The following is a 25,234-nucleotide window of genomic DNA, read 5'->3' as shown; positions in this document are numbered from 1 at the left end:
AAATCTCTGCCTATAGCTGTTACCACTGCTATAAATGGCTTGTTATCTGGCTCATCCTCTGTCCCTGCATCTTCCTCTAACTCCCTCATTACATGTCCTGGGAGGCACCTGGCTGCTACAGCTCTCCAGTCACTAAAGCTAGCCTTTGTCCTGCTGTTAGCTTATCTAACTGATCTAACTATAAACCTCCTCCTTCAGTTACTGTATTTTGTCTACCAGTGCCTGTACATCCCCTAGTGCCCAAGGTTTGTATTTTTCTGTGTATCCTCCTCCTACCTGGATCAAGGGCATTGCATAGTTAATCCTCCTGTTTTCTCTCAATCCCATTTTGTGACGTTCCATATCCTCTATCTCTGCTAGCTTTTGTCTTACTGCCTGACAATCTACTGCCAAGGCAAACCACTTCTGTCTTTCCTCCTCCATTTTCTCCGCTTCAGCTCTGCACTTAAGGTTAGAAACTGAATTCCAATAAACTTGAAACTGAATGTTATATTATGAATCTGAACTGAAACTGTATTTGAGCCTCACTAAAAAAATATGTTGCATTCCATATTTGGTCAAACAGACCGAACTGTCCTACATCAATAAACTTCAACCCATGTGAAAGCCCCTGAAGGCACAGCACACTCACCCAGCACAGTCCCGTTGCACCACTCTGCTCTCCAAGACCTACAGAGCTTCCTGTACAGAAATAGCAGTATTTGACCATAATTGAATTTTTTTGTGTGGATGGCATTCGTTCAGCGAACCGTTAACCAGTTTCAGTAATCTGGACATTGTGGACAGATATTCCATGCACCTGACATTAAAGATAGCAGTGGTGGGATTTGAACCCACGCCTCCATAGAGACAGGAGCCTAAAGCCAGCGCCTTAGACCACTCGGCCACACTACCACATGTGCCAAAGGTGCATTTGCTTGTACTGGTGGTTTTTCCAAGGGAGCACTAAATGATCAGATTCCAAACGGTCCTTGTCCATAGCGACATTGACAAGGAACAGTGCTGCCATCCAGCGCATTAAAGCGATAAGCCATACTAGCAGCGGTTTCACGCTTGTCTCTGCTTTGACTAGAAGTATTCCTAAAGCATAAATGCGCAAACATTTGTCTTTGGTCACCCCTGATATCCAGTTTATGATCGCCAAAACACGTTGCGGCTCCATTTGGTCAAACAGACCGAACTGTCCTACGTCAATAAACGTCAATACACGTGAAAGCCCCTGAAGGCACAGTACGCTCACCCAGCACAGTCCCGTTGCACCACTCTGCTCTCCAAGACCCAGGATCTAAGCCCACAATGCTGCTTGACAGGACCCTAGCCTTATCTGTTACAGTGAGTCTCTAAGGTAACATGTAACTATTTCTTTGTGTTTAAAGGGATACATTTTGAGTTTGCCAAGACACACAAACCTAAATAAGGCTACAAACCTGTTAAATGGTAATAATAAATGGCAAATTAGTTAGCCTCACTCGGCTACAATACACGGAGCTCTGAGTCTCAGCCTGTTGGAGCGGTTTGGACATTTCTACATGTAGATATCAGATGAATAATGGCAGGCTGTGTGATTTATTGTAGGGAGAACCTCCATGAAGTCCGTGTTCCAGTAGGTGAGTGAAATTCCTGTATTTTATTTGTGTTAACAATATTTAACAGGTATCGCTGTTGGCATATAGGTTGTTAGCTTAGCTCGTTACACTAATTAGCCAGATACGAGCAAGCTGCTCACATGGAATCTGATCTTTTCCAGTTCGGAATTGGGCCACTTCCATATGTGGTCCAAATCCAATACAGATCGGATCTTTTTAAATGCGACCTCAGTCTGGACACTCAGGTCGCATTTGATGCGACTTTGACATCACTGTAGAGCAGCTGTTCTGCTGCAGACGGAGCCACGTTGAAAGAAAAAGCTCCACAAAAAGCCATAATTAAACACATGGCTCTCTTCCTTCTCTACCTCGCTATCATCTGCTCACAAATTCCTTTTCTTATACCTAAAACTCACCGGACCGGGGCTGTCTTCTGGGCAGATGCGTACAGCGCCAGAAACTGTAAAGAAAAGAACAGAAAGTTGTGAGCACTTGTCATAATTCGGGAGAAATGTGACCCGTGAGAGGACAATAAAAAACGGGAGTCTCCCACGAGCTAACTGGAGATAACCTCTGTTGCTCCTTGTTTACTTCTGTAGCCTGCAACATCGCGCTGCGTGTGACATTGTGTTATTCTTCTGTGCATGCGTATCACTTTCAGACCGTGGCCAGTTCACACTGAAGTCTGATATGGGCCACATTTAAACAGTAATGCGAACTGTCATACAAAAACAATCGGGTCTGGGAAAAATATTGGAATTGAGCATTAAGGCCAGCAGTCTGAACGTAGCCAAAGACAAGTCAGCAAGAAGAGAGAAGCCAAAATGTATTAGATTAACCTTAGTGTTAAGTTATACTTCTACGTCGAATCGACGGTGTAGGTGACAGTTGCACCTCCTCAAAAATGTAACTAAACATCGAGTCGACGTGGACCGTAAACTCTGTGATTGGACGGCTGGGTAGCCTCGCAATGCCTCCGAGCCGACTGGAAGTACCCCGTGCTTTGAAGTAACATTTACTAGCAGCCAAAACGGCGGCTGTAACACAGTGAATCAATATATTTGACCATCGCAAACCGAGCGAAATTACTCGTTTCACTATCAGAATGTGATCCATCTGGTCGGTAACATTTGAAAAGGCTACACCAGCCGCACGTTTACAATTTTACCCCCATTTATGTTAGTGGAGTGCTAAAGCGGAAGTTAGCCTACTCACCCAGCAAAAGTCAACACAGTGGACGCTGTAGCGCTTCTGCCGGCTAGCGTTTGGTTGTGTAATTGCAGAATGACAGACACACCTACGCAGGAGTATAAATGGGCCTTTAGACATTAGGATGACAATGCTTTGAAGAAAAGGCGTCGGTGTGAAGTTGTAAAGGCTCAGCCAAACGTCTCTGGCTCAGTTCTGTTAGCTGACGTTATGTTAACTGTAAACTTTACAGACGGGCAATGTTAGATTTGGCTAACGTTTTGTACTGTAATGGAGTCACTGTTCAGTTAAATACTAGTTAGATACTATTATAAGTGCCCGCACCTGAACCGGAGGGACACGAAGCATTTAAAGGCAGAGAGCCGAGGGGGGAGCGGCAACAGAGTTCTGATGTAGCATTCATTGTGATTCAGCAAACAGTCTGAGGTGATAACTGCGTTTGATCAGCGACGTTTCTGATAAGGAGCTTAAGAGGTGGATGCATAATTCAGCAGAACAGATGTTGTAGGTTACCTGCAGAGATTTACATCCACCTTTTTTAACAGCATATAATGAGCGTTATTCCTGCAGACAGGTAGCTGGGCTATAACTAGGGCAATGGTTTAGTTAAGGCGAGACATTAGGTGTGTGAGAGCCGCCTCTAAGTTTGTTTGGTGGATTAGAATTTGCCAAAAAAAGGTAGTACAGTTCAACAAGAAATATAAAATTCTTATAATAAACATTCAATAACATCTGTATTGAGTAGTCAACAGGTGTCTAGCAGCATGAATTATTATTGCACAGTGTCCAGCAGGAAACTGTATATTGCACATATTAGTAAACGGTGTATTTCACATTGCCACCCCTAATTACTGTCACATGCCAGAGAGGTTATCATGCTGAGGCGATCTCAGAGTTCAGTAGCTTTATGGCACTTTGGAAGAAGCTGCTTAACTGTCTACCCATTGTTGTCTTTACAGGTGCCAGAGGAGCTGACTGCAGAACACATCCAGATGTGATTTGCTGTGTCCAGCTCTTCTGGAGAGAACAGCTCCAGCTCTTCAGCTCCTGCTTTGCACAGCCTTTTACTTTTAACACACAACACCTGAACACTACTGATGTGAAATTATGACACTGGGTTCTTATCAACAGATTCTATCATTATAATAACTCTTACAACACATTATTTCAAGTCATACAAAACTAATTTTACATTTGTTACCTTTTAATATTGATGTTTTCATGAATGCAAACCACGAGTTTAATATTATGGATGGTTATTATGGTTTAGTATTAGAAATACTAAATGTGACTGGAGGAAAATGTGTGATAAATGCTTCAGGTGATGAAAAATATAAAGTAAACAATACATATGAGTCTTTAATAAATAGAATATTGTGGTAAAGTTAATTTTCTAACGTAATTCTATTAAAAAGTGAAGCTTTGATATATTCTAGATTCATTACACAAAGAGAAGCATTTCAAACCCTTTTTGTTTTCATCTTGATTACGGATTACAGCTTGTAGAAATAAAAACTCCACTATCTCAAAATGTATAAACATTTTAGAATAGCATAAATACATTTCTGTATTGTAAATTATACAGATATGTCAAATGCAGAAGAGCTCTCTAATCAGCTAATTAACTCAAAACACCTGTAAAGGTCTGGTTCTGGTGCTCACAATGAACTTTTCCTCAGTGTTCAAATTTCTTGAGATGCTCTTCTAAAAGATGCCTGTGTTAAAATGTTGACAGCAATATTATGTCACATAAGTGGGAGAAATGGAACAAAGGAGACATTAACATTACTTACAGTTGAATATTTGAGTAGCAGATGTGGAGGAATCAGATCCTCAACTAAAATCTTGTGACAAATATAAAAAGTACCTTTCTCTCTCCAGTGTCCTATTCCAGACAATAATCCCACACAGCCCTGCCGTCAGCAGCAGCATTACTCAAGATAGCGGTGTGGGGGATTAATTAACATGATAGCAGCCATGGCTAACGTTTTACGAGTTATACAGCTTCCATCATGTAGCTAAGGACTCTGCTAGCTTATTACGTTTATTACAAGTAACATAATCAGATGACGTCCAAATAAACGACTCGTAACTAATGTTATGTAAAAGAGTTTATAGATTTGCTTCAAACTGATGGTTTGAGGTGTAAGTAAACGTTAACGTAATTAATAACTGATTCATAGTTAACTGTTAAAGTTGGTCTCAACAAAATCTAACGTTAGTGTCACAAAATAACGTTAACACATTTATATATTATATTATTTATAATAAACATTCAATAAGATCTGACTTGAGTAGTCAACAGGTGTCTAGCAGCATGAATTATTATTGCACAGTGTCCAGCTGCAAACTGTATATCGCACAGATTAGTAAACAGTGTATTTCACATTGCCACCCCTAATTATTAACATTTAAAACCTTCTGTCAATAACAGATATGTGAGTTACTTTAATATTTTCCGGTGTTGTACCTTGACTGTGAGCTGGTAATTACCATAGACAAAACAAAACAAAACGGCCACAGGTTCCAACCTCCAGCAGCACCGGGGGTTTAGAAGCTACCTCTGCTAATGCAGAGTAGTATATAGCATTAGCTCCTTAGCATGAGTTAATTCGGTCATGTCGAGCTAGGCGCGCGGTGAAGATGGCGACAACCAGCTCCGCCCATTTCGGGCTTCAAAACTGCTCTTCAGAAACCTGCGGGTGTTGTCACGGATACTACGTCCATTTTTATATACAATCAATGGGTTGAGCGCTAAATCATACCGGCAGCAGTTTCAGACTTCTCTGCTTTGACAAGAAGTGTTTCTAAATGAACAGGCTTGTTTGACCACAACTGGAATTTCTAGTGTTCAATCAACCGCTCCCCAGTTTCTGTAATTGTGAGTTTGTGGGCAGAAATTCCATGTGCCTGGAGATAAAGTTGGCAGTGGTGGGATTTGAACCCACGCCTCCATAGAGACTGGAGCCTTAATCCAGCGCCTTAGACCACTCGGCCACACTACCACATTTGCTAAAGGCCTATTTGCTTGTACTGGTGTCTTTTTTGGTCATTAAACAGCACAGGGCTGCATATCAAAACAAAATTTGGATTTCCTTTGTGCTACACACAAAACATATAATTAAGTGTAGGCCTATATTACTGAAAACAGCTCGATTGTAGTCCAGTCTTTTCACAGCAAAATCTGCGTCATAATGCTCGCCTAGCGGCTAGTCCGACATGCTATCAAAAACAGCGGTGGAAAAACACTGAGCTGCAGCAGACAGTGACAAGATGTCCGCCTGCTGCCTCTCCTCTCCCTTCCAAACAATACCTACCCTCCAGGCAGTCAATGGACAAAGTTGTTACTGTGATGTAGAGACAGTGCTCAGTTATAACTTAATGGATGAAAGATACATTTGATCCAAATAATAACTCACCACTCTGAAACTCTTGCTCAGAAGTTTAAAGAGTAAAAAAAAATTCTACTTCAGTGAAAGTACTATTACTTTGATAAACTTTTACTTAAGTACAAGGAAAGTTACTGGTATAAAAATCTACTGAAGTAAAAGTAAAAAGTAGCTCATTTAAAATGTACTCTTACTTACAGTAGTTACTTTTTTAACCTCCTAAAATAGCTTAATGATATTGATGTAAATCTTATACTTGTTATACTTATTTAATTAAATTGTAGTTTTTTGTGATTTATAACGGAACAAGGCAGATTTTGCTTAGTTTGTTTGACAGATACTTTGCCAAATCAGTGGCGAAAAACAATGACATTTAATGTTTTAATTTAAGTTTGAGAATGTTTTGGCTTCATTAAGAAACTGTGGTGGAACAGATTAGACTCTGGACTGGACTGGGAAAACAGGACTGTATATGAAGTCATATCCTTATTTTCTAACAGGTGGTAATTGTAATGGGATATCATAAGTCTTAGTATAATAAATACCTAGTTACCAGCATGTTGCTAATGTCAATCAAGACTGTCATGTCTATTTGTTGTCACTAGAAACTGAATTTGAATCATTTATATTTGAATTTGAATTGCTCAACTTGAATAATTGCATAAGAAACTGAATTGAATAGCACAATTTGAAATTAAATAGATAATTTTGGAACTGAATTTCAATAAAGTCGAAACAGAATTTATATATATATATAAATATTAAGTTTATTCAGTTGTCCTGAAACTGTAGTTTTTGGTCCACACTGAAAATTCAACTCTCTATATGCTTCCAATTTCAGTTTTAACTTAAATTGAGTTCTTGTAATTCAATTTCAGTTTACTGAGACACACATACAGTCTCTGAGGAAGAGGAATAGAGTAGAGCTTCACAGGTTTGTGCAAATGTAATATATATTTCTTAATGGTCAAGTGTGTACATTTTAGTAGCATCTAGTGGTGAGGTTGCGAATTGCAACCGATGGCTCAGTCCAACACTCACCCCTCACTTTCCAAGCGAGTAGGAGAATCTGAGGTGGCTGACAATGGACAAAAGATGTCGTCGTCTGACACAGCAGAGTAGCTAGTCATGCAATGAGGTTTCTTTAGATAGATATATTAAGAAATGATATTGACTTAATTATTCAGAATATGCAAGGCAAGGGAAATACATAACTTTTCTCTGTGATTTTGCCCATCTTCTAGCTAAAGCTATCAAACACAGTTTTCATTTGCATTGCTAAAGTTGGACTAACTTACCTGTCCACCAGAAAACGGGTAACTTTAGCATCGCTTTGAAAATCGATCATCTGTTCCGACTTTGTCTGTTTTCATCAAGTTTTCGCTTCTTTGACTACGGAGATTCATGCTCTGTCGGCTCTTGTGCTAAATAATACGAGTGGTCCTCCGTTAGTCGAAATTTCACTTCTCTTTTTACTTTTAATAAACCACTCGACTTCTTCGTACGAATTCAACGTAGTGACGATACGCACATGGCAACTTCCGTGTAAGGGGACCTGCTGTGTTGTAGATAGAAATGGCTCATTCTAAGTTAATAAAAACATAGTTCATTATGTAAGGTCTTTATACAGCACTGATGACATAGTCAGTACATTATGTAAATTACATTGCAATTCTGTCAGTAGATCCTCCTAAATATTACACGCGGGACCTTTAACAGAGACACAAAATATTTTCTGCATGAGAAAGTTGTAGTAGTTGCATTTGTTGAATAACCTGTGCCATCATGACAACAGTCTAATCCTTCCTTTCCTATAAGGTGTGTAAGTATCATCCAAATGGCCATTTTGTGTAAAGCCCTATTCCGTACAAATTATGGACATGTACAGGATTAAGATCACAGATGTACTCAGCAATTATTATATATTACTAGAGGTGGGGAGGGGAAAGGTACTCCTCTGTCCTGAGGGGATGATCATTTCAGTCAGCAGAAAAGTTGGCCAAATCAGCCTTGATGGAGGCCTTCCTTCCTTGAGGGAGGAAGGTGTACTGAGCACAGAGGAGAATAAGATTATCTGAAATGTTGAGAAGTGTTTCCCCTAGGTTTTTTTTTTCAGGGGAGGTGGGATTGGCTGTTGTGGAGAGCGCCCCGAGCCACTTTCTTTGTGTTCCATTTACAGACCCAGGTCTGTGGGGGGGAAAAAAAGAGCATACAAAGAGCACACAGAGCGAACTGTGAGGAAACATTTGTTGAATTGAATTGAGCTGATTAGAATTTCTTAGTATCCCTTTAAAGCTACATTCACAGGGAATGTAATCTGAATTTAGTGCAAAACAAAATGTGATTAACTGAAATAAATATATATTTGAGCTACAACATTAGCAAAAAGGATTTAGCTCATATCAGCGTTGGAGGGAGTTGACTACCTTCATACAGTATAAGTGTAAAGCTTGATTGATCTGTCATTCTGCAGTTACAACCCCAAACGCTGCATAGGTGACGGCATAGGGTAGGGGGCTATGCAGAGGCCATGCCGTCGATTCGACACAGAAGTATAAATTGCACTTAATCTCACAATAGTTTCAGTAGGATAGCTTGGATTGAGATGATCTGCTTAAGGGTATTTGAACTGCAGATACAGTGCTGCAAATGAGTGGAATGTGAGTTGAAAGAGATTGACCTCACTTAACTGTGGTGAATCAGGATGAGTACCAACGGTCAATCCTAAGGATTATAGCCAGCTCACCGCTTAATCATTAGGAGCAGCCAGCCTTTCTAGCCTTTAGTTTTTTACACTTTTGACCTGTTTTTTTTTTTGCTGACAACACTGGGAATAAAGCTTTTGTATCTTATAGTCAGGCTTCCCTTCACAACTCTCAACTTTTCATCTTTTGCTGAGCTTTGTAGAGTTTGATGGGAAATTGAAATTGTCAGCATCCTGCAGGTACCTCCTACATATTTAATATGTAGGAGGTACCTGCATCCATTTTTCCTCATTGACGCTGACTGTTATTAAATGGATACCAGTTATTTTGAGCCAGATGATTTTCATTGATATAACTGTATTAAAGATGACATTAAATATGTCAAAGATCGCTGTATATTAAACCTTTTATTAGTTATTGGTTGTTTTAACACACTCAGAGTTCTGGCTTATTTATTTGGCATTTAAAATATTGAATATTTCAGGTTGTGTAAGTGGTAGAATTTTTTTTCTGTACAACAATATCTCTGGAGTAAGTGCAGGTTCTGGAGTATTTGGCATCAATATTTGACTCTTATTATTGTAAGTTCACATGCTTTAAAATTATTTGGCACTTTCAACTAGGGATGGCACTGATCTGATACTGAAATCAGATATTGGTCCTATAGCCTATTGACTCAAATAGCTGGATTGGGTATCAGTGACAGGGGGCCTGATCCAGGGCCGATTTAGTCATTTCAATTACATGCGTACTATGCGATGTGTCAGCAGTGTGCCAGTAGACCAATACATTTGGCGAGGAGAGCTGGCATGGTACATGAACATGGCATCTTCAGCAAGCAAGGTATAAGAAGAAGCAAATAATAGTATATAATGTACAATGTAAGTTCTTTGGAAGAAGCAAGCTCAGTGGAGTTGCCATTTCAATGTTATTAATAAACATAATAATTATATTAATAAATTAATAATTATATAAAGGTTAGGCAAGTAGGTGGTACCGTGGTGCTCTATCTAATTGGGGCAGAAGGAAAAGCCTACTAGTTTTTGACCACCACGGACGCCGCTGCCGTCGCTGTTTGTTTGTTGGGTAGGATATCGGAAAACTGTTGATGGAGATGGGATATTGTACCATTATGGATGCTTGCCAGTTGTTGAAGACAAAGGGTTAGGGTTAGCCACAGCTACATGAAATAATATTTCAATCTCTCGACACACTGACAGGATAAATCAAGATCTAATGTCGATTCATGTTCGGTGTTCTTCTCCACATTCAAAAGGTCTCTCACACAATCCAGGTTCATACAGTGAACCTGTTTGGAGTAAAGCAGTCATCCTCCTGATCAATACTGATCTCCATCAGATCATCTAAACATTTCAGAGGCTAAAAGTTGAATTCTTTTTCCTCTTTCTGTCCTTTCAAATTTATTACTGCAGTTTTTTTATTTTGTCCCACGATATTTGCTGTGACATTACTGCATGCATGGAAACGTTGAAATGACTGCCTGCAGCCTCTCTAATCATCAAAGTAAATCGTAAAAGAAAACACTAAGTACAATAAACACAAGGAAAGAAAGAAATCACATGGAAAGCCATTGGAGGTGGGGGTAATCTGTGACTGTTTTCAACATACGCTATAATTTTTATTGAAACCTCTAGGTTGAAAACAATAGACAGGAGATGTGCAGCTGTGCAACATGTCATATTTAACTGACGTTGCTTTAAGATGACGGCTCCAAGGGAAGGACATCTCATTTCTTAAATGCGTGTTTCCTCAACTCCTCTCTGCTCACATCTCGTGTATGAAGGACTAAGATTCAAGGATCGAGGAGACACAAATTTGGGAAATGAGAAAAGCCCTGTGTGACAATAAATGTCATCTGTCATGACATTAGCTAATGGCAGAGGCGAAGAGACCGAAGAAGACGTTGACAGAGGAAGTTAAGAAGAGAAAAGGAGAGATGGCTTTGTGAAATAAAAGACTGAAAGACAGAAGCCGAGCTGGCATTCTTTCTGTGGACACAGTTGGACTAGTAAGTCATATTGCTCTGTCTTGTGTTGTTGCATTTGCTTGACGTTTGCCTGTGTTAGCAAATTTGGCAACTTCCTAGATGGTGATTGTAATGTAATCATAACAAATGCACATGTACAGCTGTCCTTATTTAGACAGCGGTGAATTACACTCACAGTAGAAGAGCCAAATCTCACCAAATCTTACATAATGTTGTCTTACACAGAAAAGAATGATTCCCAGTCTCTTCCTCACAGTGAGGTATACAGTTTACTTGGTATTGTCGAATATCCAAAGCTCGAAGTACCAAAGTATTGGTATCAGGACTGAAAAAGTCTCATCAGTGCACCCCTACTTTCAACCAAACAGGGGTTCTCACACCCACTCATTCTCGCTATCTCTCTCCTCTTCCACTCCTGTGTTTTTCTCTGTCTTTGTGAATATATTCTGTTTCTTGGGATGGAAAGATTAGTGACTGTGAGCTTGTTTGGTCTTAAAGTCTGTGTGAGTGTGTATTGCATTGAGCTGGTATTGAAGTGATCCTTTATCTCCAGAGGAAAGACATAAAAACTTGCTTCAGAGGGAAATGATTTCTTTAAAAACAATGTTTTATGGGCTCTCTCAACATATATTCTTTTCTTTTTCGGTGGTTGACTTAGCATGTTACTTGTCTTGTATATGTGGCCAGAAAGGAAGTTAGTTTATGTTGGTTAGGGCATATCATTTTGCTTGCATTGTCTCTTCTCCACGGCCACACTCTGATTAATACTAATACTAGTCCACTATGGCAATAGGCAATCTATATAAGGTGGGATCTTCAAATGTCTTCTCATTGATCTGTGTGATTTGTGTGGCTACTTCTTCCTCCTTAATTTTTATTTATGTCTATAAAGCAAAGACCCACTCTAGTCTTTTTTGAGACATTAAGTTGGTGTTCTCTTCCTTGTTATCCAAGCAGTTGTTAGTGATAAGATGTAAACAAAATCGTCATCTCTCGACCACTGGCAAAAATGCAGTACAATACAGCCTGAGCTTCATGGTCCATACCAACATTCAGTGTCTGCTGCTGAATCAAGACACCCTGTCCCAAATATATGCCTGCAGTTGCAGCCTTGGCCGTCTTCCTTAAATAAAACCTATCATGGCTTTGGTATAAGTAATCTGTGTGTGTAACATGTAAGACAGTTAAGATTCTATTACTTTCTACTGTTTTTATCAACATTAGTATTAATAGCCTCAGTTTAACACCTGAAACAAGGCAGCTTTCTTGGACATGCAATCTCTATTGCAGCAGTCACAGTCCACGTAGATCAGATGGGCGGGTGGTACCCTGGCATGTCGGTACCGCCTCATTAATCTGGCTACCATCCTAGACAGGCCCTCGGAGCAGGTGAGAATGCTTTTATCTTGCTTTTAGATGTCTGAGGAGCTTCAAGCTGCACTCACAAAATGCTAAGGAATGTCCTAATGAGGACAATGCTTAGGGTGGCCCTATGGTCAGAACAGGGAAATACTGTACACTTGGTTTACTCTCAGCATTCCCTTGAACAATTAATGGGCACCTGCCCTAATACCATGAGAACCTGCCACAAGCACTGTACATCTGTGTATTCTATACCACCATACATATTTAAATACACATTTTGTCATACTTTTCATTTTCATTAATTTTGCTTCTTTATATAATGTATTAGCTCTTTTAGATTGTAACATTATATTTCATATTTTGCCCTCTTGTTGTGTTGTGATTGTTATAATCTTCTGTTGTGACTTAAAATTTTATATTTGCTCCGTTATATTGTGTGTTTATTGTTCATATGTCTCATATGTCAGTGGAGAACGAAACTTAACATTTGACTGTTTGAATTTTGTGATGCTTTCTCAAAATGTGGGCAACTGTGGTGTCTGAAACTACTGCATTTGTTTTCTCAATAAAAAGTTGCAAAACTGGTGTCTGTGGCAATATGGGGCCCATTTGAGTGTGTGGATGAGATGCAAACAGTATTTGATTGGATTAGACTGGGAACCGATAATTAGACCAACCAGTCTTTGAAACTATTATACATCACACACTCAGCAAGCCAAATTGTTGCGGCAGTGGACTCAGCGTGTGCTGTGTCACCAGCTTGAGATAAAACTAATGATTCCTGTGGACATACTCAACTGCTGCAGCAGTAGAGAAAAAGAGATATTAGCAAAAGTAAAAGCAGTAACACTTTACTTTGGGTTGCTAAGAGCAGAGAGAGCCATTTCCAGGCACATTTGCATCTTTTTTTTTTTTACTGTAGATGAAGCCTTAATTGGAGAGAGCAAATGACCCTGTACAACCACCACTGTTACATCTCTGTGTCTTCATTAGTGTGTTACAGGTTACAGACCTCATACAGGCCACACACATGGACAAACAGCTACAACCATGACAAATTAAGCAAAATTGTGGTTTGGGTAGAAATTACTACTTTGTTAAGGTTACACCTTCACACATGAACACGTGGTGAAGGTTAGTGAATGATTAACCCGACTCCGGCTTCGGCACGGTTTTGATGCGTCCAAGTCCACTGGAAGCGTCTCAGAAGTGTTTCAGCAGCGGAGCGTGCAGCCTGCCCCACGTTATTGACTTATTAATTCGTCATTTTTGTGCTTCTACTACCTTCTTCATAGCTCTCTGTGACCCCGTTTTGTTCTGTCAACATGAGGCTGCATTTCCCACAAGGAGCATTTTAGAATCAGAGCATTTTGCCTGCCTGATTTTGCTGATATGTTTATGTTTGGTAATCTGTGTTTGCATTTTGTGCTTCTATTGTGATTAAGTAGGCTACGTATTCAAATGATTTCTTTTCTGTGTCTGTTTTAACCATGTTTATTGTTGTTTTACGATCAGGAGCCTCCACAGGGTGTTTTATTTTGAAAAGTGTCTGACTTCCTGCCCAGTTCGATCTGCTCTGTGCTGTTGACACGGCTAACATCAAAAATAGACCTGCTACCTATTCTCTGCGGAGCAGAGAGCCGCTTCTGGGACACGCTGGTGGACTCACAAGCATTGACTAGTATGGCCACGATTAGCTCCGGCAAACGCGGCGCAGTTTTAACGCGCAGTTGCCGAGGTCAGTGGATTTTAGGAGTTAAGGACAACGTATCATGGCCCAGCTCAAGACAAAAAGTGGACCAAACAGACCTGTATAACCAATTTTCTTTAATGAAATATTAACAAGGAGTACTGTCAGCGAGCAGGCGGAGACCAGAGGCTTTTAAAGCCTGCTCGCAGTTCACTTCTTCAAGACAATCACCAAAAAGACTAAATACTCACTAGAACATATAGATTACTGGGCAAAAGTAGGAGTGGTGAAGGACCGTGCCATGACACAATCAAACAAGACTGGAGATGGCGCCATAGAGAGACGCAACGATATCATGTCTGTGAGACATTTGTTGTGGTGGTGAAGAGAAATAAAAAACATTTTGATGATCATAACCAAACTCCATGTTGGAGATGATGAAACCCCCTCGTAAGCAGGTTGCAGTCCCTTCCCTGACACAGTCAAACTTGAGACAGCCAAAACCAAGGTGACAGTGACCGATTTAATCTGCAGCCAGCCGCTAACTGGCTTTTATCTCAATTCTCTTGGGTCCTGTGACGAAACTGGCCTTAATGTTCTCCCTGGCGTCAGTCGTCTCTCCATCCTGTTTGTACTTCTCTTCACCCCCATTCTTCCGTGTTCTTGTTTTTTCCATACTCTCTTTTCCTTCCACCTGTTATGCTCACTCTATTTCCTCTTTCTCTTGTTCTTGTTTTTCACTTCTATACGTCCCTTCTGACTGCAGTCCTCCATCGCATGTTGTATCAATACAGTCTTGTGTTGTTGTTTCTGTCATATTGTTCTCTTCTTCTCTTCCTTCTTTCCACTTGTTTCTTGTCCTCCCTCTCTGCTAGCTCTTCACTTTTTCTTGTTCCCTTTGCTCCTTCCACTCTTCTCCTGTTTTACCTTCTCCCTTTTCCTCTTCTAAAATACTTTTTTCCAACCTTTTTTGGAACCCTGCACCATCTCTTTCCTCTTGCCCTTCCATTCACCCATCTTCCTTGCTCTTTCCATTTTCCCTTTCCCCTACATTGTTGATCATCCTCCATCCTCTTCTCCTCCCTCACCTATTTCTTCAACATTACTCTTTGCACTCAGGTGCACTCAGGTCTCTGCACATCAGAGGTAGGACAAGATATAGCAGAAGCCATGAAGACAAAGAAAGAAATGTTAAAAAGAAAGAAAATAAAGTATGAGTTTAAGTTGACAGCCCATTAGTCTTCTCTTGGTGGCAGCCCTGTGTGCGTTTGTTGATCACAGTCCAATTATGCAGCAGAGAAGGGACAAAGATACAATTTACAGTAATATGTATAGAAATTTTGATGACATTTTGATCATCATATACTGTTATTGTTGCATTAGCACAATACTGTCACTCTAACATTTTCGTAATAATCTAGCCCTTACAAAATCGCGGCAGTTTGTTGTGGGTTGTTTAAAAAAGAGGAATCCATAAGTGAATCAAAAAAGACATCCTCCAGGTTTTGAGCAATATTCTTTCAGTTGCTTTTGAAATCCAGACCTCTGGAAAGATTTTGCAATAGATGGAAGTATCCTCCGTTGTCCATACAAAATCATCTTGGTTGCTTTCCACAGTTAATCTTCCACATTCATTGTCAGCTTACCAACAAAAATGTGTCTCTGGGTGATATTATCAAGATTATCAAATCACACCACAAGAATAAATTGGCAGTGAAACCTTAGATTCCTTTTAATATATTTTCCACTGGTGTCAGCTCATCAGTAACTCATTTGGGACCCAAGGTTACATCACCCACTGTAACATATTACAGCATCACTTTGAGCCTTGATGCATTATTGAGAAAAATAACTGACTGAACTCAGAACTGGTACTGTTCTTTCTCTCTTTTTATATATAAAGTAGAAGCATGATGATCTTTATATTAACGAAAGCAGGAGCACTGGTAACAGCAGCAGCTGCACAATTTAGTTTGGAGAAATAGCTTTTACCATGTATTCTGATTAGATTTGTTTACCATGATTGGCTTTTGAAGACCTTACAGTAAAAAAAACTAAATGAAATGATGCGAAAAAGTGACATTATGACCACAACAACAAGAAGTTCAGTTAACGCTTGTTGAGGTGTTTTAAATGGATGCAATGAAATGAAATCCTTTGCCATTGGAAAGTGAAAGCATCTACTTTTTCCAGTTCCAAAGTTCCAAGCCCTGTTTTCCACTAACCATGCCCATCAGTGATGTCACAGGGCCCTGGACTGCAGCTGTACATCACCACAGCAGAGAGTGTGCAGTTAGTCTTTAAGTCTTTCTTTTTGGAATTTTTATTATTATTATTATTAATAATAATAATAAATACAGTACAAAGAATTGCTTGAATGTAAATGTATTTTTCCAATTCAGAAAACTCTACATGAAATGCTGAGAGAGAACCAGAGAGAGAAATGGAACAACAAATACTTAAAAAAAATACCTGACAAAATAATGTCACCTGCCTTTTCTTCATCTGCCAAAAATGTTTTCCCTACCTGTTTCACAGATGTCCTAAAAAAAAAAAAAAGGAATCTAGAAAGATTATTCTGGCAAAACCTTTTCCCCATCTGTTCTTAGGTTATAAACAACGGAAAGAAAATAATTTACATCAGACTCGGTGGATCACCAGATTTTTTTTTCTCACTTGCCTCTCAGGGCTTCCATAAGAAACTTTTGGACAGAGTTTTGTGTAGTCACTGTACCTTTTAATAAAATTAAAGGCAGATTATAATGTATGTCATGATGTCTATTTTAAAATCATCCTTGTGAGAACAAATGGATATTTAATTCCTGATACGTTTTAATAAACAGGGCCAATTTATGGAGAGAAGCATGATAGATGTCTGAGATTTGCCGAATACACAAAGGGAAAGGTGTTAGCTAGCCACAGTGGAGAATGCAACTTTTAGCTGTTTAATTGGATCAGGCAACAAAAGAATTGTTTACCATTGTTGAAGCTTAAGAAGATCTTAGAGGCTGTGTTGGAAAAACACACATGGGGGAGATGGGGGGCAGTGAGAGGTAAATGAGGTATATAGATGTAAGGGGAGGTAGGTATAAAAGGGCGGGAGAGGGACTATTTATTATTTCTGTGACAAACTAAAATAAAGACAGGAGTAAGATCTTGACGAGAGGAAACAGAAAACTTATACGAAAATACAGAAATGGTTAAAGAGAAGCATCAGCCACGAATGAGAGAGAGGAAAGAGAACAAATGAACCCCTGTGAATAGAATAAATACAATTGTTTTTTCCCCCTCAGGCGAATTAGAGCCAGGCCTTGTGCAGAGAAACCTGACTGCCTCTCTTTGATCTTCCCTTTAATCAGATTGGAGCTCAGGGTTTAGGGAAAAGGCATAACATTGTATTGCCTCTTCTCTCTTTGAAAAAAGTATGTCTCATTATGCATAACTGTTTGTGTATGCATGTGGCTTGGGTCATGTGTTCAATACCAGATGGGATGTGTGTGTGTGTGTGTGTGTGTGTGTGTGCGTGTGTGCGAGTGGCAATGTTTTTAGGGGATGAATTGGAAAGGCCCCAGAACTATAACTGGGCCCGTGGCATACATAAAAAATAATTAAATGAATACCTATGCATTTTTATGTTAGTTGTTTCATTTTGTCAGCAGACAAAACCTCCACTGCAGTTTGTATGAGCAGTGTATGCAGTAAGACAGACATTCACTTAGTCAGATTTATAAAACCATGTATATGCATGTTTCTATTATGCAAATCTCAATTATGGACCAGGGTGCACATGCAAAAGCCTGAGCTACACATGAACAGCCATGAATGGATTCAAGCACACTTTGGATTGGATTGATATGTTAGGTAAACATACTACCAATAAGGCTTGTTTTGTCAATAGCATTTTATACAAAAAAAATAATTAATACATCTCACATTACACCATGCTTTGCGTACATGACTCACTCTTCTTCATGCATTCTTCTCTGCTGCTGTTATGTGCATATGGTTAATGACCAGCTCAGTAGTTGCGAGAACATTTTTTGGAATTAACTATTTTTAACTGTCTAGTTTTGTCACATCTGATTAGGTTATTAACTGAAAATACTGAAAACAAATGCAGAATGTTTGGCAAATAGTTCATTCCTAATTTAAAAAATTCCATTGGTCCAGTCATTGGTATACATCTTGATACAAGAGAGCACAGAGCAGCTTTTTATAAATAGCGGTTTTGGTAAAATGTAAGAAAAACATATCGAAATCTTATGTATAAACAACTTAGATAACGTCAACATATGTTGTGGCCTTTTAAGTCTAACTTGTGTTTACCATACAGTATTATGTATTGTTATTTTAAGAAGTGGGAATTGTTATTCTGGGGAAGATACACTGTGACTTCTGCGTTCAAAGCAAGGCCAAAAACAGGGCAGCAAGAAAGGAAAGTGACTTGTCTGGCTACATGCTGCAGTAGTTGTGTCTTTTTTGAAAATGTCAACAAAGAGTCCCCATGCATTTTAATGGGACGTTTGGGTTGAACTGGAATGACAGGGTTTTTTTACCATTTGTGCAAACTTGACCGGAGTTTCAACTTTGGTGTGAGTTGCAGATAACTGCAGATTTGTATTCTGAGATGAAATTTTGCTTCTGTTGAACATTTTGCCGATCATCAACTTTAATTCCAAGTATTTGACATTTGCCATGCTTGTATTACACCAGTTCACTTGTCAGTTCTTTCTGCGCCTACAGAAATGGTCCGTTCAAAACTGATGATGCAAGTACAGGCCAAGTGATGGCAAGACTTATTACAGCCAGAAGACCTTTAATCACTCGCTCAGACTCAAAACTGTGAAACTCTGAAAGAGACTTAAGTTGAACTTTATTTCACAAGAAATGTGCAATGAATTTATAAATGTACACATATTACAAGTATCTAAAGATTTACATTTAAGGTTTACATTTCAATTTATTGTGCTGCACTATTTTCGGTTTGAGATTTTACTGCTTTACTGTAACTGTAGTGCATATCACAATAAAGAACTTTGTTTGGCTCGGGTGGAACGTGGCTTTTCAATGCACAAGTAAGTTGTTGAAATTAGTTATTTCATAATTAATAATAATTATTATTAATAATCATAATTAATGAAGTATGTCATAAGACCAAAAACGCAGAAATTGAGCATTCAGTTTGTTTTTACCCAGGTTAGCAGCATGGCTCCTAAGATGACAATGTTGGTCAGTCTGTTGGTTGAAATATCTCAACAACTTTACAGTAAAAGACATTCATGATTCCCAAAACATGAAGCCAAGCCCTTTTTTGGTAATCCCCTAACTCTTTCTCAAGCTCCAACGTGAGGTTTTCACTTCTGGTTTGAAGTGGAGTGTCGCATACAGACACACCCAGGGCGTCTCACAGTCAAATAACTACGCTTTGTCACTTTTTCTGAAAGCGTTGGTATTGGACCCCCTGAGATGAGAACGCTCCATATATTTAGTACCATTAAATTTTTATTTTGCTGTGAATATTCCACATTTATTAACACTATGAAGTTCCACATAACACCAAAAAGAAAAATCCTTTAAAATGTTTTAAATGCTTTTATTTTTTTTTACAGGTCCCAGACTTTCTTGTAATTTCCTACTATGAACTGATTCACAGGAAAGTCTCTAGAAAGCACTACATATTTCGGGACTGGTATTAATTTTAAGATGCCCTGTGGACGTTTTGACCATTAGTAGTGTATACTCATCGGCCACTTTATTAGGTACATCTTGCTAGTGCCGGGTTGGACCGCCTTTTTGCCTTCAGAACTGCCTTAATTCTTCACAGCATGCTTTCAACACGGTGTTGGAAACATTCCTCAGAGACTTTGGTCCATATTGACATAGCATCACACAGTTGCTGCAGATTTGTCGGCTGCACATACATCATGCGAATCTTCTGTTCCACCACATCCCAAAGGTGCTCTATTGGATTGAGATCCGGTGACTGTGGAGGCCACTGGATTAAAATAAACGCATTGTCATGTTCAAGAAACCAGTTTGAGATGATTTGAGCTTTGTGACATGGTGCATTATCCTGCTGGTAGTAGCCATCAGAAGATGGATACACTGTGGTTATAAAGGGATGGACATGCTCAGCAACAATACTCAGGGAGGCCGTCGCATTTAAACGATGATCAATTGGTACTAAGGGGCCCAAAGTGTGCCAAGAAAATATCTCATCACACCATTACACCACCACCACCAGCCTGAACCTATAATACAAGGCAGGATGGATCCATGCTTTCATGTCCAAATTCTGACCCTACCATCTGAATGTCACAGCTGAAATCGAGACTCATCAGACCAGGCAACGTTTTTTCCAATATTCTATTGTCCAATTTCGGTGAGCCTGTGTGAATTGTAGCCTCATTTTTCTGTTCTTAGCTGACAGGAGTGGCACCTGGTGTGATCTTCTGCTGCTGTAGCTCATCTGCTTCAGGGTTCGACGTGTTGTACGTTTAGAGATGGTATCCTGCATACCTTGGTTGTAACGAGTTACTGTTGCCATCTCAAACCAGTCTGCCCATTCTCCTCTGACCTCTGACATCAACAAGGCATTTTCGTCCACACAACTGCCGCTCACTGAATATTTTCTCTTTTTCAGACCATTCTCTGTAAACCCTAGAGACAGTTGTGCATGAAAATCCCAGTAGATCAGCAGTTTATTTTTAAATACTCAGACCAGCCCCTCTGCCACCAACAACCATGCCTAAGTCCCCTTTCTTCCCCATTCTGATGATCTATTTGAACTTTAGCAAGTTGTCTTGACCACATCTACATGCCTAAATGCTAAGTTGCTGCCATGCAATTGGTGGATTAGCTATTTGTGTTAACAAGCAATTGAACAGGTGTATCTAATAAATTAGCCTTTGAGTGTAAGTGCGCAATGTTTTTAAGAGTGGGTCCCTGTTGTTTTCATTTCGAGCACATGTGGGACACATTTACAGTACTTCGGACGGTTTCACGCTTTTCCACTGATCAGCAGCAGGTGAAGCTAATGCATCAAGATATGTAGTAAGTATGTACTCTGTAAAAAAGAAGGAGACAAAGAAGACTGCTAGATAGCAAACATTGAAGTAAATGCTACATTTTTATGTTTTTATAAATTGCCTTTGAAAATGACTTATGAGGAAGGAAATTAATATTATCTAAACATAACTGTGTTTGTTTACAAGACATCTCGATGGGGTACCTTAAATTAATTCCAATTATTTGCAAGCATGACCTACAGTGTCTTTTAGTCAGTGCACAGCAGGTCATCTGAACAAAATATTACACTTGTCTACAAGCAAGTATATAATTCAACATACATGGAGAATAAAGTCTCTAATATGACTAATATATATATATTTACTTGGATTTATATTAGGCAGTCAATTTCAAGAAAAAGGAAAGTGCTTGAAACCCAACAAAGCTACTTAAGAAAGAAGAGACTTTATTCAAGGGAATTATTTCTGTAGACCATCAGAGTGATCATAAGATTTATACATTCCTATTTCACATGAAGTCAGTGCACACAAGCAGGCACGCAGGTACGCACACACGCACGAACAGGGACAGTAAATTAGTCCTCACATCCAACACACACAGCAGCGAACACATATACACAAATGGATGATTGTTCACATACATGCACTCTCGTATTTTACACACTCATTCTCTCTTTCTCTCACTCTCTCACACACACACACACACACAGACATGGTCTATGGATCATTTTGTGACAAGGCCAATCTTTAAGCCTGACTCTTTTTGATAAGTCAGTGATTGATCTGTAAAGGTCTATTTCCTGTATTCACCTGTGATAAATCCCCCTTACATTGTCGTGTGTGTGTGTGTGTGTGTGTGGCGGGGGGGTTAAAAGTCTATACAAGTATTAGTGCCACCCGGAGAATGAAACTACAATGTGTATTTCTCCATATTGCTAATATCAAAAGCAAACAGGTAAATTTCATAAATTAAGGTCATGTTACTGTTTTCCATCCATAAAATCCATCCTGTGTCATGCCAAATATTTGGCCCATCTCGCATTTGATTACAAGACACCATTACTTACGAAAATTAAAAAAATTTAACATACATTTTATTTATGAGAAAATGTTAAGATGAATTGTAATGGTAGAAGAAAGAAAAGAAGAGCTACAAGTCTTCAATTGATGATGAATTCTTTTTCTTATCTCCCAGGTTTGCACCGGGTAACTGGCTAATGTAAGAGAGAGAGAACTTTTGCTGTTTAATTTGCTTATCTAATGAAATGTATTAAATTAATTGTTCTTATGTACTTTATATGTAGCTTTGGCAATATTGTCTTATTATATTGGCGGCTGCTATGTCCCGTTCCATCTGCCTTCTCACCTGTTCTGATTAGATGAAAGCCTCTACAAGCATATGTCCTGCCTTCAACTATGTTACATTATCTCCTTGCCAAGGCCTCAGATACACAGCACTGCCTGTCTCAAAAGGTGCACCCTCTTCATCCTTCTCTTTCTACTTTTCTGATAATGAATACCTTCTAAAGTGACTGTGAACTTCTCAACATGGAGAACATCATTGAAGTCTGCACTTCAATCAAGTTCTTTCATGATATTGTTATGACCAATGTAGTTTTTTGTGAAGTTCTGTTCTTTTTTCCCAGGAAGCTCTCAATCAACTAACTCCTGTCCAATCTGTGGCACCTGATCCACCAACAAAAGGCCCTTCCTCTGCCTACCACACTCTCTTTGGGCCTTTCCGAAATTAGACCCTCGCCACTTCCACTCTGACACGAAGTGAACTCTGGTCGGAGTCAACCTCCAGACCAGCGACAACCTTGAGACAAACTACCCTCTCCCCCCAGAGTAAATAGGATCTGATGCTACCGCTGCACTCACTGCTATAATATGTGTATCAAATAAACAACAATTGTATTGTCTATCATACAAGATCATTTTTTATTAAACACAATGTTGTGAGTGTAGTTTCGGAATTAAAAAATCTTACATGTTAACCGGCGAGGTCACACGGAACTTAAATTGAAAGAAAGGTCCCCCATCGTGCAGCAAAGGGTGTTACACACCTTCAACAAGCCAGCATCGGTGCTCACTCAGCATTGGAGGGTTTGAACAACCCAGTACCAATCCGCCCTTATTGGTTTCAGATGGCACTCAATGTGGCGGACCCTCCACATGAACGAGCAAACGTAGTGGAAGTAGGTAGGGAGAGGGAGGAGCAAGCAGTTTTAGAAAGGCCCTTTCTCTCAGACAGGACTCTCTGCAGGATGTGACGCAGTCTGTGGGGTCATGTGTAGGCAGTCTCTCTCCCTTGCAGGTGAAGAGCTGAGACTGATTGCAGTAACTCTGGGCACCTGGGCTAATTGCCCTGTTGAGTATTTGTAAGGCCTTATTCTCATTCTTAGGGATGCTGCTGCTGGGCTGAGGTCACGGACCTCCCTGCTAACTTACTACCCTCTGTTTTCCTTCACAGGGTCCACCATTGCTTTGGTTTCTGGACATGCTGTTTTAGCTGACTACCAATGAGTAATGGCTAAAATACACCATCAGTCCCACCTTCATCGAAACGGTGAATGTCTTAGCTAAGCAGAAGCAGTGTTTTCTAACAACAACAATTTCACCCGGACAGCCTGGGGTTTTTGTTCTTAATAAAAAAGGACAGATAAAAGTTCATGTCCACCAAATTGTGTTAAGTGTATCAAATCAATGTCAGACATAAAATACCAACATGTGTGGGAAATTGATAGCAAATAAATACCATGTAAACAAAACTTGGTGTAGGTTTTGATTTATAGTTCATTGTCAGAATTGGTATAACTCATGTTGTTTTTACTATCTACAGTGGTCTGAAAAAGTGTTTGCCCCCTTCCTGATTTAGTTTTTTGCATGTTTGTCAAACTTTCAGATCAAACTAATTGGAATATTAGACAAAAATGCAGTTTTTAAACGCCGTTTTTTAATTATTAAGGGGAGAAAAAAATCCAAACCTAGACAGCCCTGTGTGAAAAAGTGATCTTATATAGTTCTTAAGGGATTTGGAATGATTCTTACAGGTACACAGATAATGGTGATCGTTAAACAGTGGGTGTAAAACATGAGTGTAGAAAATTCTGGAAATAAATTGATGAAGACGGTCCCTAGTAATTCAGCACACACCTTTAAAACCCTACTACTGGCACCATTATCCATATTTTTAATAATATATGGTGAGATATGGGTGAGAATAGTGTGGAGCTGATCAAATTTGTCAATAAAACCATGTTTATCAAATGAGGAACTATTTTCTATTCAACTGTATAAAAACATGTTTGCATCATCAGTACACTTCACTATCTCCCACAATATACTTGGCTATATTTTTCTGTTCTCATCATCTTTTCGAGAGTTAGATTTTCTCAGCGGCTGCTCTCTATTGTTCTGCGATGAATGCAAATTCTACATTTCAGAGCTTCTCCCGGGACGTGGAAATGGCCTCCAAAAATTACTTTGCACACCTCACTGACTGTCAGACAGAGAGGAGGGAGTCAGAGAGAGGGTCAGGGGGGAAGAAGGGGAGATAAAAAAGGAGGGAAAAGGGAAGACAAAGCAATTGAGAAACATATGAGGGAAGAGAAGACGGTGGCTGACGCAGCGATAGCTTGCGTACTAATGCCATAGGCTCTGTAGCCTTTCCTGACCCTTCCTCCAGGCCTTCTAACCTGAGAGCAGGCCTCCTCATTAGAATGGATTTTGTGATGCTTTTGTGAAGGTACAACCACTGGGTCAACTTTTAATAAGAGGGCAGGGCAGCAGGCCCACAATGTGTTTTGAGGGCTATTGACCCTGTTTGGTTTCTGCAGTCTAAAATGTTGTAAAGGTCATAAGGACCTGAAGACCATACAAAGTAACCCCCCTGTATTACCATAGTTAAGATAAATTTTTTTTTGTCCTTTCGTAGGATTAAATCAATGACTCAGAATGGGCAAGTGTCTGAAGTTCGGAAGGCTAGAGACACACACAAGTTGGGGCATGAAGCTGAGGGCGGTGGCGCTGAGGTTAGCACAACAAGTGGATTGGTGTTCGAGTCAGTCACACTATGGTGAGCGCCAGGGGTGGACTGGCCATTGAGAATTTTGAGAACAGTCCCGAACGGCTGGTCCATTTCATTTCATTTTTTATTTTTCAGTTTCTTATGTTCAACTTTAAATGATCTGCAACCGCGTTGGCCAGCCGGTCAGCTGCAGTGAATGCAGTCTGTTTCTATTAGACTGGGCC

The 25,234-nt window shown here is 39.6% G+C and overlaps 1 long non-coding RNA gene and 2 other non-coding genes across 3 annotated transcripts; 1 reads left to right on the top strand and 2 right to left on the bottom strand.

Moving 5' to 3' along the window:
- Nucleotides 1–812: 812 nt before the first annotated feature.
- Nucleotides 813–894, bottom strand: trnal-uag. Its single transcript has one exon. It is a non-coding gene; the product is annotated as a tRNA-Leu (tRNA).
- A 4,824-nt stretch (nucleotides 895–5,718) lies between these two features.
- trnal-aag lies at nucleotides 5,719–5,800 on the bottom strand. Its single transcript has one exon. It is a non-coding gene; the product is annotated as a tRNA-Leu (tRNA).
- Nucleotides 5,801–20,910: 15,110 nt separating this feature from the next.
- On the top strand, nucleotides 20,911–23,751 carry LOC123958269. Its single transcript, XR_006822022.1, has 5 exons — nucleotides 20,911–21,005; nucleotides 22,176–22,199; nucleotides 22,360–22,453; nucleotides 22,627–22,828; nucleotides 23,454–23,751. It is a non-coding gene; the product is annotated as an uncharacterized LOC123958269 (long non-coding RNA).
- Nucleotides 23,752–25,234: the final 1,483 nt, after the last annotated feature.

The sequence above is a fragment of the Micropterus dolomieu genome, linkage group LG19, assembly GCF_021292245.1.
Source record: "Micropterus dolomieu isolate WLL.071019.BEF.003 ecotype Adirondacks linkage group LG19, ASM2129224v1, whole genome shotgun sequence".
NCBI lineage: Eukaryota > Metazoa > Chordata > Actinopteri > Centrarchiformes > Centrarchidae > Micropterus > Micropterus dolomieu.
The sequence above is the reverse complement of the archived record's forward strand: the minus strand, read 5'-3'. Positions and strand labels throughout refer to the sequence as shown.